This window comes from Callithrix jacchus, chromosome 2 (assembly GCF_049354715.1).
Source record: "Callithrix jacchus isolate 240 chromosome 2, calJac240_pri, whole genome shotgun sequence".
In the NCBI taxonomy this organism is placed as follows: Eukaryota; Metazoa; Chordata; class Mammalia; order Primates; family Cebidae; genus Callithrix; species Callithrix jacchus.
Window position 1 is genome coordinate 126,898,557 of NC_133503.1, and position 13,040 is coordinate 126,911,596.

The 13,040-nt window shown below is 33.6% G+C and overlaps 1 protein-coding gene across 3 annotated transcripts in view; it reads left to right on the top strand.

Annotated features, from left to right (window-relative positions):
* The window catches only part of EDIL3 (EGF like and discoidin domains 3), a 463,765-nt gene that overhangs the window by 426,261 nt on the left and 24,464 nt on the right, over positions 1–13,040 (top strand). The gene's annotated exons all lie outside the window — the stretch shown is intronic.

Consider the following 13,040-nt stretch of genomic DNA (forward strand, 5'->3'; position numbering starts at 1 on the left):
AAATGTTACTCTACAAAAGAGTTGGAAGCACTGCATCTCAAGGCTATGTTTTTCAAAATACAGAGTATTAATCTAGCAGTTAATATATGTGTGACCTCTGTTCTGAGTGTCTTCTTTTCCTTAGGGAGATGTTCAGGAGTCCTTTTTGTTAGGCCTATAGTAATTCTGTTTAACATAGATTCTATGTCATAGCTTATATTCTAATTGCTAAACTAATAGATACTTTAGCATTTCTTGAAATGTAACAGATTTATTTGTAATTGGAAAGACATGTCAAAATAACCTCTATTAATATAAGCCAGAAGCTTGAGAGTATCTTGTGAGTTGTTTATGAGGATAGTTTCTATTTCTGTTTTTGTTTTTTGTTTTTTGGTTTTTTTTTTGAGACAGTCTCACTCCGTCACCAGGCACCAGGCTGAAGTGCAGTGGCGTGATCTCGGCTCACTGCAACCTCTGCCTCCTGGGTTCAAGCAGTTCTCCTGCCTCAGCCTCCCAAGTAGCTGGGACTACAGGCATGCACCACCATGCCCAGCTAGTTTTTGTATTTAAATAGAGACAGGGTTTCACCATGTTGGCCAGGATGGTCTCGATCTCTTGACCTCGTGATCTGCCTGCCTTGGCTTCCGAAAGTGCTGGGATTACAGGCGTGAGCCAGCGTGAGCCACGGTGTCTGGCCTCTGTTTTTGTTCTTATGCTTCCATGTTGATTGGTTCCACTGTAAATTAATTTTCTGATATTATACTTTTAGTGTCATTCTAATTTTACAAAATTCTTCTTTTGCTTAAATCAGTGTTTGAACTTCATTAAAAATATCTTTGGAATTCACGTTCCTTAAACACTTATAATATCATTTACAAAAGGAATTATACTTCTATTTCATATTGATGTCACATCTGATTTTTTTCAAATTCTGTTTAAAATGTCAGCAGCATTGGGCCTGAAGCCTCCCATCACATATCAAAGACAGTTATGTAACACATGTTCAACAGATGGAGGTGTCTTATAAAATTCTTTATTTAAATCTAAAAATGAGTCCTCAGTTAAGTGAGCTATAACTTGAGAAGTTTTTAACTCTTGAATACATATGCAAAAAATATTTAATATAATGAGTTTGTTTCAAGTGATTTATTAATTCCATACCTAATTTAAGATTGTAGTTTATGAGCTATTTTATAGTAATAGAAAATACAGTGCATGAATAGTTTGAGAGCTAAAGAATGTGATTTTTTAAAATATGAGGTTATTTTGTGCTGAGTGCAGAAAGAAATTAGCCCTTGTGTAATTTCTGAGACAGGCACATATATGAGTCCCTTAAACATAGATAGTGCCATTTCTCAAAAGAAGTAAAGTCTAAGCATCTTGAATGAATCATGCATTCAAGAACAAAATATTTTATGAAAGTTATATAGCTTACATTCAAGCCAGAACTTTATAACTATAGCCATATATGTTTTGTGGGCTTCATCACAGAAATACCCAGGCCACATTGTACTGTAGGACTTAATAAAAATACACTCATTAAATTATATTCAGATTTTATCAGCATTCAACATCTGGTTCTTTACCATTTATTAAGTTCAAAGACCTTGTTAACTGTATTAAGGAAATAGATACTAAGACTTAAAGGAGAAGATTGATGAGATTGGAGTTTTAAGAATACAACAACTGCTCCTTATTTCTGCTGGGAAGAAAGCATATGGAAATTAGCATCAGTAACAGCAGAAGAATATAGATAAGATACATATACACAATAAATACATTAATATAAATATGAGTAGATAAAACATGTTGATTTTATGGGTATTCAATGAGAAAGTCTATAATCATGGCTTTTAATGAGGCTCTCTAAGACTACAAGTATAATCTATGATGACTGAAATGCTGAGGACTGAACAATCACGCAAGATCTGCTGGAGCCTCTTGTCCTTCTTATACAAATATAGTGCTGACAGTGTTACAGACCACGCATTTGAATGGAAATAACTCGTATTCCTTTTTTTCCTACTGTATGCATACTCTGACCTTTGAACAAAAGATTTTTTGTTTTAATTGTCATCCTTTGGGGCAATCCACTTTCTGTGTCAGTGACTCTCAACCCTGGAATCCACAGGCAGTTCTGTTCCTGCTGAGTCATCTCCCTCTCCTCTCCTCTCCAATCTTTTCACAACTCTCTGCTGACCTGGGCTGTTTTTGACTGCTGACATTGATGGCACATTTTCCCAAAGCAATTCGAAACATTTACCTCCTGCTTGATTTCTAAGAGGCCATGCGCCTTCCCTCTTCCTTTAATAAGGTCAAAGGGAAAAAAGTTATATCTGGGTTTCTTTGGATTTTTGTTTTTGTTTTAGCCTAAAAGTCAATCACTGTAAAACATGCACATATCCAATTAAGACTAAAAAGTCTAGAATTAAAGCTCACATGGTCTGATGAAGCAAAATGATGTAAGGGACTCTGTGGATGTTATACAAATTTTAAGAATGGTTAAATTTTATATCAACATAAAATACATAGCTTCTCCAGCAACGACAAAGCCCAAAAATACACTGTATGTTCTGCAAATTTTTCTAACTTTCAAAGGCCTCCTAATATTTAGTATATGCAATGTGATTTCCTATTACAATATACTTTACTCAGTGAATGTTTTATTAAGTTGGTACAAAAGTAATTGCAGTCTTACCTGTATTTTAATGGCCAAAACTGCAATTTCTTTTGCACCAATCTATATTTTCAGTTATGATTTTTATTTATTTGTCACAGAAAAAGATATATGTAGCTCTACATATTGACCCACAAATTTGTATATAAATATTTTGTATTTAGGAACACCACTCTTTAAAATACATAATGGTTTTACAAAATACAATGCTTTGGATAAAATTATATTCAGTAAAGTAATTGTCAAAGATATATTCAGATAGCTTTTACACTTGTAAACAATTAACTAAATTGTGGCTACTTGAAGTATATGCAAGTCTGATCACTAGTTCACTGAGTCTTTAGCTATCCAAAAGATGCTGACACAATGCTTACCTACACAACATTCACACTGTGTTATCAAAAAGCACTAAATAACAAACTCTTTCAAGTCTTACTTAAAAATATGTAATTGTTTTCTAAATCACATGCAAATTATTTACTGATAATTGTGTTTTCTACTTCATTTGTGCATTGGCACTGCTGTAATTAAAGTACCTGAAAAATCTTTATTGGATGTCATTATGCTCTTCGATCAAAAATTTGTATTAAATCTCCATTAACCAATTAATAATGACCCTATCAATTATAGACTAATTCAATTAACCACTACCCTGAATTTTTTATTCATGTAATAAGTCAAAGTCCCCAGACTAATCAAAATCAGGCTTGAAAGGCAAATAAAGAAGATATGTTAATTCTGCTCTCCCAGGGTGATTTTATTTTTTATGAACTCAGCAGAAAGTCACTTTCAATAAGCCAGTAAGAAAAGTGTGATTCTTTTCCCTAAAAGTTTCCAATGTTTACATTCTCTCTGACATAGGTCTTGAAGAAATTGGATAATTAACCTAATTTTATGTCAATTTTAGTTGCTTATCACTAAAATTATTTGCGAATTACTATTTCAAAACAGTTTCAAAATAGAATGCATATAGGATATTATAAATATCTGTTCATTTTTAAAAAGACAAATTCAAGTTTTTAAAAAATATATCAGGACTTAAATCAATACAAGAGCATTACATTTAATCTTTATAGTATCACCTTATTAATTCCAAATGCTTTTATTAATTAGGTTTATAATTTTGAACTGTTTTTATCTGTTAAACTTACTTGAGATTTAATGAGATCTTGATAGATGGACTTTCATTCATATGCATGGAGTTTTGGTGAAGCCTGGTTGAGTTTTCTCAAACATGCTGAGAACTTTTGAAAGTTCCCCTAGAGCTGATAAAGTATACCTGATTTTTAGTGTTCCTATGTTGTGGTTATGAGTAAATCACACACATTATTTTACTAATTCAACTTATGAGTCATGACTGCTGCAGGCTTTGATTCCCTTCCCCTCATCCTGAAGTATGGGCACAAATTTATATGCATTGCGGTGCCTGTTGGTAACTATCCAGGCTCTGGGCAGTGTCACCTTGTGACCGCAATGTGTGAACTGTGACATCTGAATCAGAGCAGCAGTGGCCAAGACCCAGAACCTGCACAGCAAGCGACAGGCTCAGTGGTCATTTTGCTACAACCAGAAACATCTTGCTGTAGTCAGTACTTGACGTCCTAACACCCCATTAATCCCATTTGCAGCCAGAATAAACCTTCAGTAATACAAATGTAGGAAAGATGAATTGAATACACATTGAATACATTAGCTCACTTAATCCTAAGATATGTATTCACTCAGTAGCTATTTCTTGAAATATGTAGGCCAGCCACACACCAAATAACATAGACCAAGTTGTCTGCCCCTGTGAGTTTACATTTAGACAAGAGAAGATTGAAAATATTGTGATAATATATAAATTAGAGAAATAAACTATGAATGTTCAGTTATCCCAGCAAAATCTCCATTGAATGAAAAATAACAGAAAGCTTTGGATTTTGAATGATTAAGAAAATAAAATAACTTTTCTCTATTCAGAGGAAAACAACGAGAGTAGGATAGGCTTGTACTTTAGACCAAATAAGCTGTACTGCTTAAATGTCTGCTGGGCATTGGTAAAAAGCCCAAGAAATTCTTGCAGCTAACTGCTTGATAGGTGGTACGGGACAAAGAGGAGCTTATATGGCTGGTATGTGACAAACACCAGGATTCTTCTCTCTTTTCAAGATAAGCAAAGGAAGGGAAAATGAGATAATTTAGGTCTTATTTTTTATATGTGCAGAACAAGAAATGATAGGGATTTTTCTTGTTCTGCACATATAAAGTTATAGAAAAAAACTATAAAAGTGGGAAAAATTCTATAGAAAAAAAAACAGATTTAAAGAGCATATATACAAATATTTTTAGAGGTTAAGGGTGGAGGATTGCTTGAGGTCAGGAGTTCCACATCAACTTGAGCAACAGAGCAAGACACCTTCTCTACAAAAAATAAAAAATTAACCAGGCATGGTGGTGCATGCCTATAGCCCCTAGCTACTCAGGAGGTTGAGGCAAAAGGATGGCTTAAGGCTAGAAGTTTGAGGCTGCAATGAGCCATGATCATGTACTTCACCCTAGCTTGGGTGAAAGAGCAAGGCCCTGTCTCTTTAAAAAAAAAAAAAAGTTATTTTTTATTTATGACATAATAGAGGAGCAATAGAAAAGGTAAGATTAATGCTGAGTTAATGAGGAAGCTGCTATAATTTTCCAATTTCCCTGAAATATACTTCAAAATATAAACTAAAATATATGTTAAAATTGCATTACCAAAAATAGATCTATAATATTAAGGAGAGAATGGAGAAACTCTTTGAGAATGCAGAGGAAAATAAATGAAAAGAATGAGTGAGAAAATATTACAAATAAGAAAAAATAAAAACTCAACGTTTGGACAACAGGCCTTCTAGAATGAGACACCAAAAGAAGCAGAAGCAATATTTTAAAATATAACTCAAGGAAACCTTTCGAGCATGTCTTCTCCGAGAAAACCATCTGCAGCTTGAAGAGACCCACTTTGTTTGTCCAAGGCAATACAAGAGACCCTTATCAAAATATATCCTGGTGGTTGATGATGATTAATACTATTAACTTCGAGAACAAAGAATAAACATTGTAGCAATCACTCAGGTAGGGGGATAAAACAAATAAGATATAGATTATAAAACAAGCAGTATTGAAAAAAATTATGTTCTTAAATATATATACGCTATGATCCTACGTCACATTATGTGTACACATAAAACCAAGATGGTTCATTAAAAACAAGAAAGAATGAAAGAAAACTTGAAAGAAAAACTCAGAAAAAAATGAAAAATTATAGATTCGACTCATCTAATCAAGTAAACTATCTTTTTAGCCACACAAAAATATGCAATCAGAAAAACAGCAATTGATACATTTGAGTACAGTAAAATTGAAAATTTGTGTTAAAAATAAAATTAGGTGATATAGCACATGAGAAAAAAATGCAACGAATATAACAGAAATCACATATGATACTATATAATAATTCTTAAAAATCAACAGGAAATTTTCTAATCCAATAAGTAGTAGACAAGAACATGAAAAAGACTATATGTATATATAATTGGTGACACTGAACAATTAAGAAAATATACATCAAATGCCACTTAATGACATTTATGTAAATTAAATGTAAAAATGCCACTTTCAGTTTGCCAAAAATATACAGAAAGTTAAACAGCACACATGTTATCACTTGTGTATAAGCTAAAAAATGTCGATCCCATAGAAGTAAAAAGTAGAACAGAGGACACTACAGCCTGGGAAAGTAGACAGGATGGGCGGTTAGGGAGAGATCGGATAAAGGAAATAAAACTACAGCTAGGAAGGAGAAATAATTTCTAGTTTTCTATACAACCTTCAGATGACTATAACTGACCATAATATATTACATGGTTTCAAGTAGCTATAAGGAGGATTCTGAATGTTCCCAACAAAAAGAAATTATAAATGTTTGAAATTATAGATATGCTAATTACCCTGATCTGATCATCAGACATTGCATGTATCAAAACATCACTAGATACCTCATAAATATGTACAATTGCTATGTATCAATTTTTTAAAAATAAAATTCATTCAAATGTAAAATTTTATTTAAAAATGGGATTGTGTGTAAAGTTATTTTATATAGCAGATGGAACAGTGTCATTTTTCTGAAGACAAATGAAACAATGTATATCATATTGAAAATGCCAGGTTCTTAGTGTCTGTAAGGAAAGAGTTGCAGCAGTGGGCAAACAAATACACATGAGAGTTGAGTCTGTTTTTCCTCTGATAATAAAAGAATTGGAAACAAATGAACATCAATAAGGGATTGGTTAAATAATTTTTATATTCATTCATGCACATACAATACAGATTGTTATATAGTCATTACGAATTATACATGATTATTATTTGTAATTATTATTTATATGTAAAAATATCCATTGTAAGTGAAAAGATACAAATTACAAGACTGCAAGTGTAATATGAGCCATTTATTTATTTATTTATTTATTTATTTATTTATTTATTGTTCTGTAACCCAGGCTGGAGTGCAGTGGCATGATCTTGGCTCATTGCAATGTCCACCTCCCAGGTTCAAGCAATTCTCCTGCTTCAGCCTCCAAGTAGCTGAAATTATAGGTACCAGCCACCAAGTCCAGCTAAGTTTTGTATTTTTAGTAGAGACAGGGTTTCTCCATGTTGTCCAGGCTGGTCTCAATCTCCTGACCTCAGGTGATCTGACCTCCCGGACCTCCCAAAGTGCTAGGATGACGGCATGAACCACCAAGCCTGTCCTAATGTGACCTAACTTTATGAAGACATATGGCAATAAGAAATGTCTAAAAATATGAGTATTAAAAAGTTGACAGGAGTTAACCATGTATAGTAGAATTATAGTTCATTTCAAATGCATTCCTTGTATCTCTTTGTGCCAACTGAAAATTTCACAGTATGTGTTTATTACTTTTATGTTTAAAAAGCCTTTTTTGTTCATTTTTAAAATCATTTTATTTGACCAAGTAACCTTGATTGTTTGAATTTATGCTGTAGAAATGAAAAGATATGTGGCCCACATTGAAAGGACTAAGATTGTATGGGAATGTTAATTTTAATAGGAAAATTGAGGATGGAGGGAATAAATGCTTTATAGTAAGTGAATGATTTTAGTAACTCCTTAAAATGACACATTAGGTATCGATAAATGCTATATATTAAAAATAAGCAACATAAAATATTTTAATAATATAATTACTCTTGAAATAGTAAGAAACAAAGAGTAAATTAATTGCCTGTAAATATGGATGAAAATTGTAACCAACGTCTGGTAACCAATATTTTTTCGAATGCTAAGAGCAACAAATTTGTCCAAAAACATATTTGAATTGGGAAGAGAAGCACTGATTATATTTCATAGTAATGCAGATTTGTGTTTTAATCTTTCTGTTAATAAATTTTTCTACAGAGCATATATCTTATTCATAATGAAAGAGATAATTAAAATTTAAAATGTTAAATATAAAATATCCATAATTACCATGTTACCATCCATTCTCAGCTTAAAATGTGCAGTTGAACTACTTGCACGATTCTAAATAAATCCTTTCAAAAATTAATAGTTATAAACTGACAACAATCATAGGTTGTAGTTCAAATTGACATATGGCATTGTTCATGTTGTAATTGCTGGTAATTGTTAAGTACAAAATTATCTCAATTTTGTATTCAGGCAGATGATGCCTGTATATTTGGAATGTCTACAGTATGCCAGGTGTCCTACAAAACTCACAGCTGAATGATCACCTGAGCTTAGAACGTATGTTTATTGCACCATACATGTGTTGTACATGGTTTTACAGGTTGAAAAAAATACCATAACACACCAATACAACAGAAAACTTCATCCTTTGAAAGATTATTTCATGGTATGATTTTTTTTTGTTTTAGTTATCATATTTTTAATATATGACATGAATAAAGCAATTGCTATTTTAAATGTTTAAAATGTTGTTGAAAATTAAATTTTTTCTTAGTAAAGGAGAGAACGTTATAATGAGTGCTAGAATGCTTATGTTATCAGGCCTCAATCATATTTTAAGATTCTGGACTTTAGATCAGAACTAGATCAAATCAGATACAGAAGCTAAAAATTTCAGATTATTAATCACCTTAACTAATTGGTCTACAAATATGGACTACAAGTGTAGCCAACATCTGATAACCAACAATATTGTCCAAATACCAAGTACAACTAATTATGTGTCTTAAATGTAAATGGGACTAACTACAATTGTTTCATGTAATGTTAAGGTAAAAATTTCTTTATTGAAACCAAATGTTATCTAAATATATTGTCTGTAAGTCAGTTTTCAAATACTATGCTAGTTAACCATATTAGCTTCAAAGTTATTTCTGCTTAGTGAGTTAATTTTACAAACTCTATGAAGTCATAAAAAACACAACTCAGAATAAATGATATGAAGGCACAAATAAGAGCATTTTAGATGCAGCTGCGTGGCACAATTCTGTGATGAAACTGGCCTGTGTTCACATTTCTTGCATACTTATTTATCTGTATCACTTTTCACTGTCCTCACCCCTTCAAGAATGTCTCCACGAAAATCAAGTTAATTTTCCAGTCTGCCCCATCTTTTTCCAGGGAACTGTGATCGGGGTGCTGTGCAGATGTCTGAAATGTAGTTTATCTTTAACTTCCTCTAACAAATGCTCAGAATTCTATGCCATTTGTCTAAGTTAGACATACTCTAAAAATATTTACTCCTTGCCAAAACATTACAGGATGTTTTACAACAAAAAAGTTTATATTCCCACAGAACTCTCATGCCATACTTTTTTGTTTACTGTTGAATCATTTAATTCTTTCTCCATAAGTATCCCGCCTGGTTTTCACTCTTAGTGTGAAATAAATAATTTAATCAGATTTGGAATCTATTTTCCCTTTTAATATTATTTTAGAACTATGTCTTTATTGTACCACAATCAGCATTTAAGTAGAGATGCATAATATATAAAATTTCTTACTTTATTTTATTTATTTCGAGATGGGATCTGGCTCTGTTGCACAGGCTGGAGTGCAGTGGCATAATCTCAGCTTAACCTCCACCTCCCAGACTCAAGCCATCCTCCCACCTCCTCCTCCCATCTCATCCTCCCAAGTAGCTGGGACAACAGGTGCATGCCACCATGCCCAGCTAGTTTTTGGAATTTTTTAGAGATGAGGTTTTACCATGTTCCCCAGGCTGGTCTCGAACTCCTGAGCTCAAACAATCTGCCTGCCTCACCCTCTCAAAGTGCTGGGATTGCAGGTGTGAGCCACCATCCCAAGCCTGCTACATTATTTTTAGTTAACTATTTCACTCATAAATGGGAATTTCAGGTTTGTCAAAATTTGCCTACTTTAAGTAAAAGTAAATTAATGATTGTTTTATGGTGAGATTTTTGTATGGTGAGATGGTGAACAAAATATTTTATCCAGAACTTGTTTCTAGAACAATCTAGTCACCAATTTTTCTTGTTACCATTTCCTTTTAACAAGATATTCTGAGACAAATAATAAATTCTTCCCTCAGATTTATTTATTTCATCATGTTACCAAAGTCTTCCATAGAACTAACTGTAGTCTATATACTGCTAAACATACTTCTGTACATACAATAAACATTACCTCATCTTATTCTCATAAAGTCCTATGAGAATCGTTATCCTCATTTCTCTGATCAGGAAGTTGGGAGGTAGAGCGGTAAAGCACTGTGTCCAACAGCCTTGAGCCAATTTGTGATCCCAAACCTCCCGGTTTGGAATTAGAGTAGGCTGACTCTGAGAATAAAATTCCTTAAGATTGGAGAGGATTTTTTGCTACTTGCTTTCCTCAGTAAAAATTGATGGATACCACAGTGACACTGTATTTCCTTGACACTGTGTCAAAGAAGAATCCTCATAGAAAAACTAGAGAAAGGAGCTCGAATTTTCTGCTCTGGTACATAGTGACATTCACAGCCATAAACTAGTTCTTGTCCATAGAACATACTTAGGAACTAGTCCCAACTCAATTCAGCAAAACGTTCATTGAGCACCTGTTATATATACGATACATTTAAGGCAGATCCAGACATGAGCATGCAGTGCATGAAGCCAAATATCTCCCATGAGCCAGCTCAGTGCCCTAAATAACCTGCCCTATTTTAGCCAAACTTTGGAAAGTGAGGATCTAAAAGAGCAGAACTTATTTTGTCCAGCATATTTGCAGGTCAGCTTTCACCCTGAAGATCTTGAAGAGGGCAGAGTAGTCCTAGACCAGGGGCAAGCATTAGGTCCTGAGGAATGGGCTTTTCTGGAATCATTCTTCATGCAGAACTCTGGGGTTATGTGGTCTGAGTGCCTCTCAGGGTGAGTTTTGTACATGCCCTTTTTCAGCAAACCTCATGTTCACTGTGAGTTGCTGATTATTTTTGTACTGAAAGAAGGTTTGCTTAGGCCTAGTACTCTAAGTTTAATGTAGCAAATTTTAGGACAAAATCCAGCTTGAAACAGATTGCTGACTATTTAAGTGGAGGAGCTGGCTTAACTGGAACAAAAAAGAAAAACATTTCTAGATAGAAAAAAAAAAAATGTTGTAGAAGCGAAGCAGTTAGAGTGGGAGAAAAACATATCTGTTGGAAAGAGCCAAGACACACAACTTAAGGAGAAAACATCTCCACCCAGAAGAAAACCCAGCTGACTTTAAAAAATACCACAGAAAAGGGGACATTGGAAGACTCCTCAGTGCATCATCTTAGTTGAGGACTTACAGAAGTTTAGGACCTGAGGAATACAGCCTGGAGGTGATCGTATTCTTGGTGACACTGTTTGAGTTCCTGTGTGTTTAACTGCCTTTGATAGCAAAACACTGACTCAGTTCTTTAAGATTTTTTCTAAAAAAAACAGTTTATTGAGCCCCAGCAACATTAAGCACACTTTGAAGAAGAGCAGCTTTGCCCTGTGTCTCTGCTCAATTAGGTTTGGATTTAGGACAACAAAAACAACCTATATTTTAAAGCCCAGACAGCTGAAGAACAGAGAGGAAATTCATGATAAAACACAGGGCTTTACTAATATTATAAATCCAGGATTGTTTTTGTTTGACTTAAATTGCTGTCAGTTTGACAAGTGTGGTGATGCTTTAGAAATTTCTGAAGGATAGAGAGTGGAAAGAAATTATTCAGTGAAAATAATAATGATCAATGAGTAATCACTCACTGGGAAAATCAATGACTGATCTGTTATGCTAAGAATATCTACGTGTGGTGGACCTTTGATTTGAATCTGTGATGGTTCTTTATTCACTGTTATTTTTGGATCACACACCATATTGTGTTACATCTCTTGATACTCATTTCTTCATCTGTAAAGTGGAATTAATGTCCTTTCTTGCACGGTTATTGGGAGAATTATATGAGGACATACAAGAAAACGCTTAGCACAATGTGAGACATCAACCATTTCCTTCCCAGGATATCATAGTTTTTCCATCCTGCATTACTGCTGGACACACAAAACATTTTAGATAATGTAATACATGTTTAGAAAAATAGCCAAAAAATTTGATTTTTGAAAATGTTTTAATAAAGCATTAAAGGTAGTCTTTTGTCTCAATCCATCACCAAAGTTGAGTCTACAGTCTTTAACGCATGTCCCAAAAAAGTAACAAAAAGCTCATATGAATTCAAAAATGTATATTCACAGGCTGTGACACATTGTAAACTGTTTTACACCTTTTCTAATGGGCATCTGTATCACCAAACATGGCCTTATTTTATGCATTCTCTCTAGCTGTCGCTTCTCATTTATGGCCTGTATCTGACCGATGACTATCTATTTGTAGCTACCTTACATCTCACAGGATAGAGGACCTGAAATAGAAACAAAAGGACACAGTGGTTGAAAGCACCAAGATCACACATGGGATCATGACAGTTAAAGACGATAAGATCAAGGATGTAGCAAAGCACTTAGTCATAGGAAATCGGTGGAAATAAGTGGCTACTGCAGGAAGAGAGAGGAAGCTTTAGATTAAGGAACATAAACATGAAAGATAAAGATCTTACAAGAGTTGGCCACTTAGAAAATAAAGTTAAAAAATTAACATAATATAAGATGTAAAAAATACAGAAATGAATTAGGGAACAAAGAGGGAAAGTATTGAACTGTTCTATATTATGTATTCTTTTATGAAAATGTTTCCTATCTTTTGCATTTCAATTACATTTTGATGATTTTAATGCTTACTGAATGTCCATGGGTCTCATATCCTTTAAAGTATGTGTTTTGCAGAGATGAACACATTATGAACATAGACTCCACAAGTCAGGAATGCATATATTTAATCCTTCTTCATTTTTGAAGAATATTT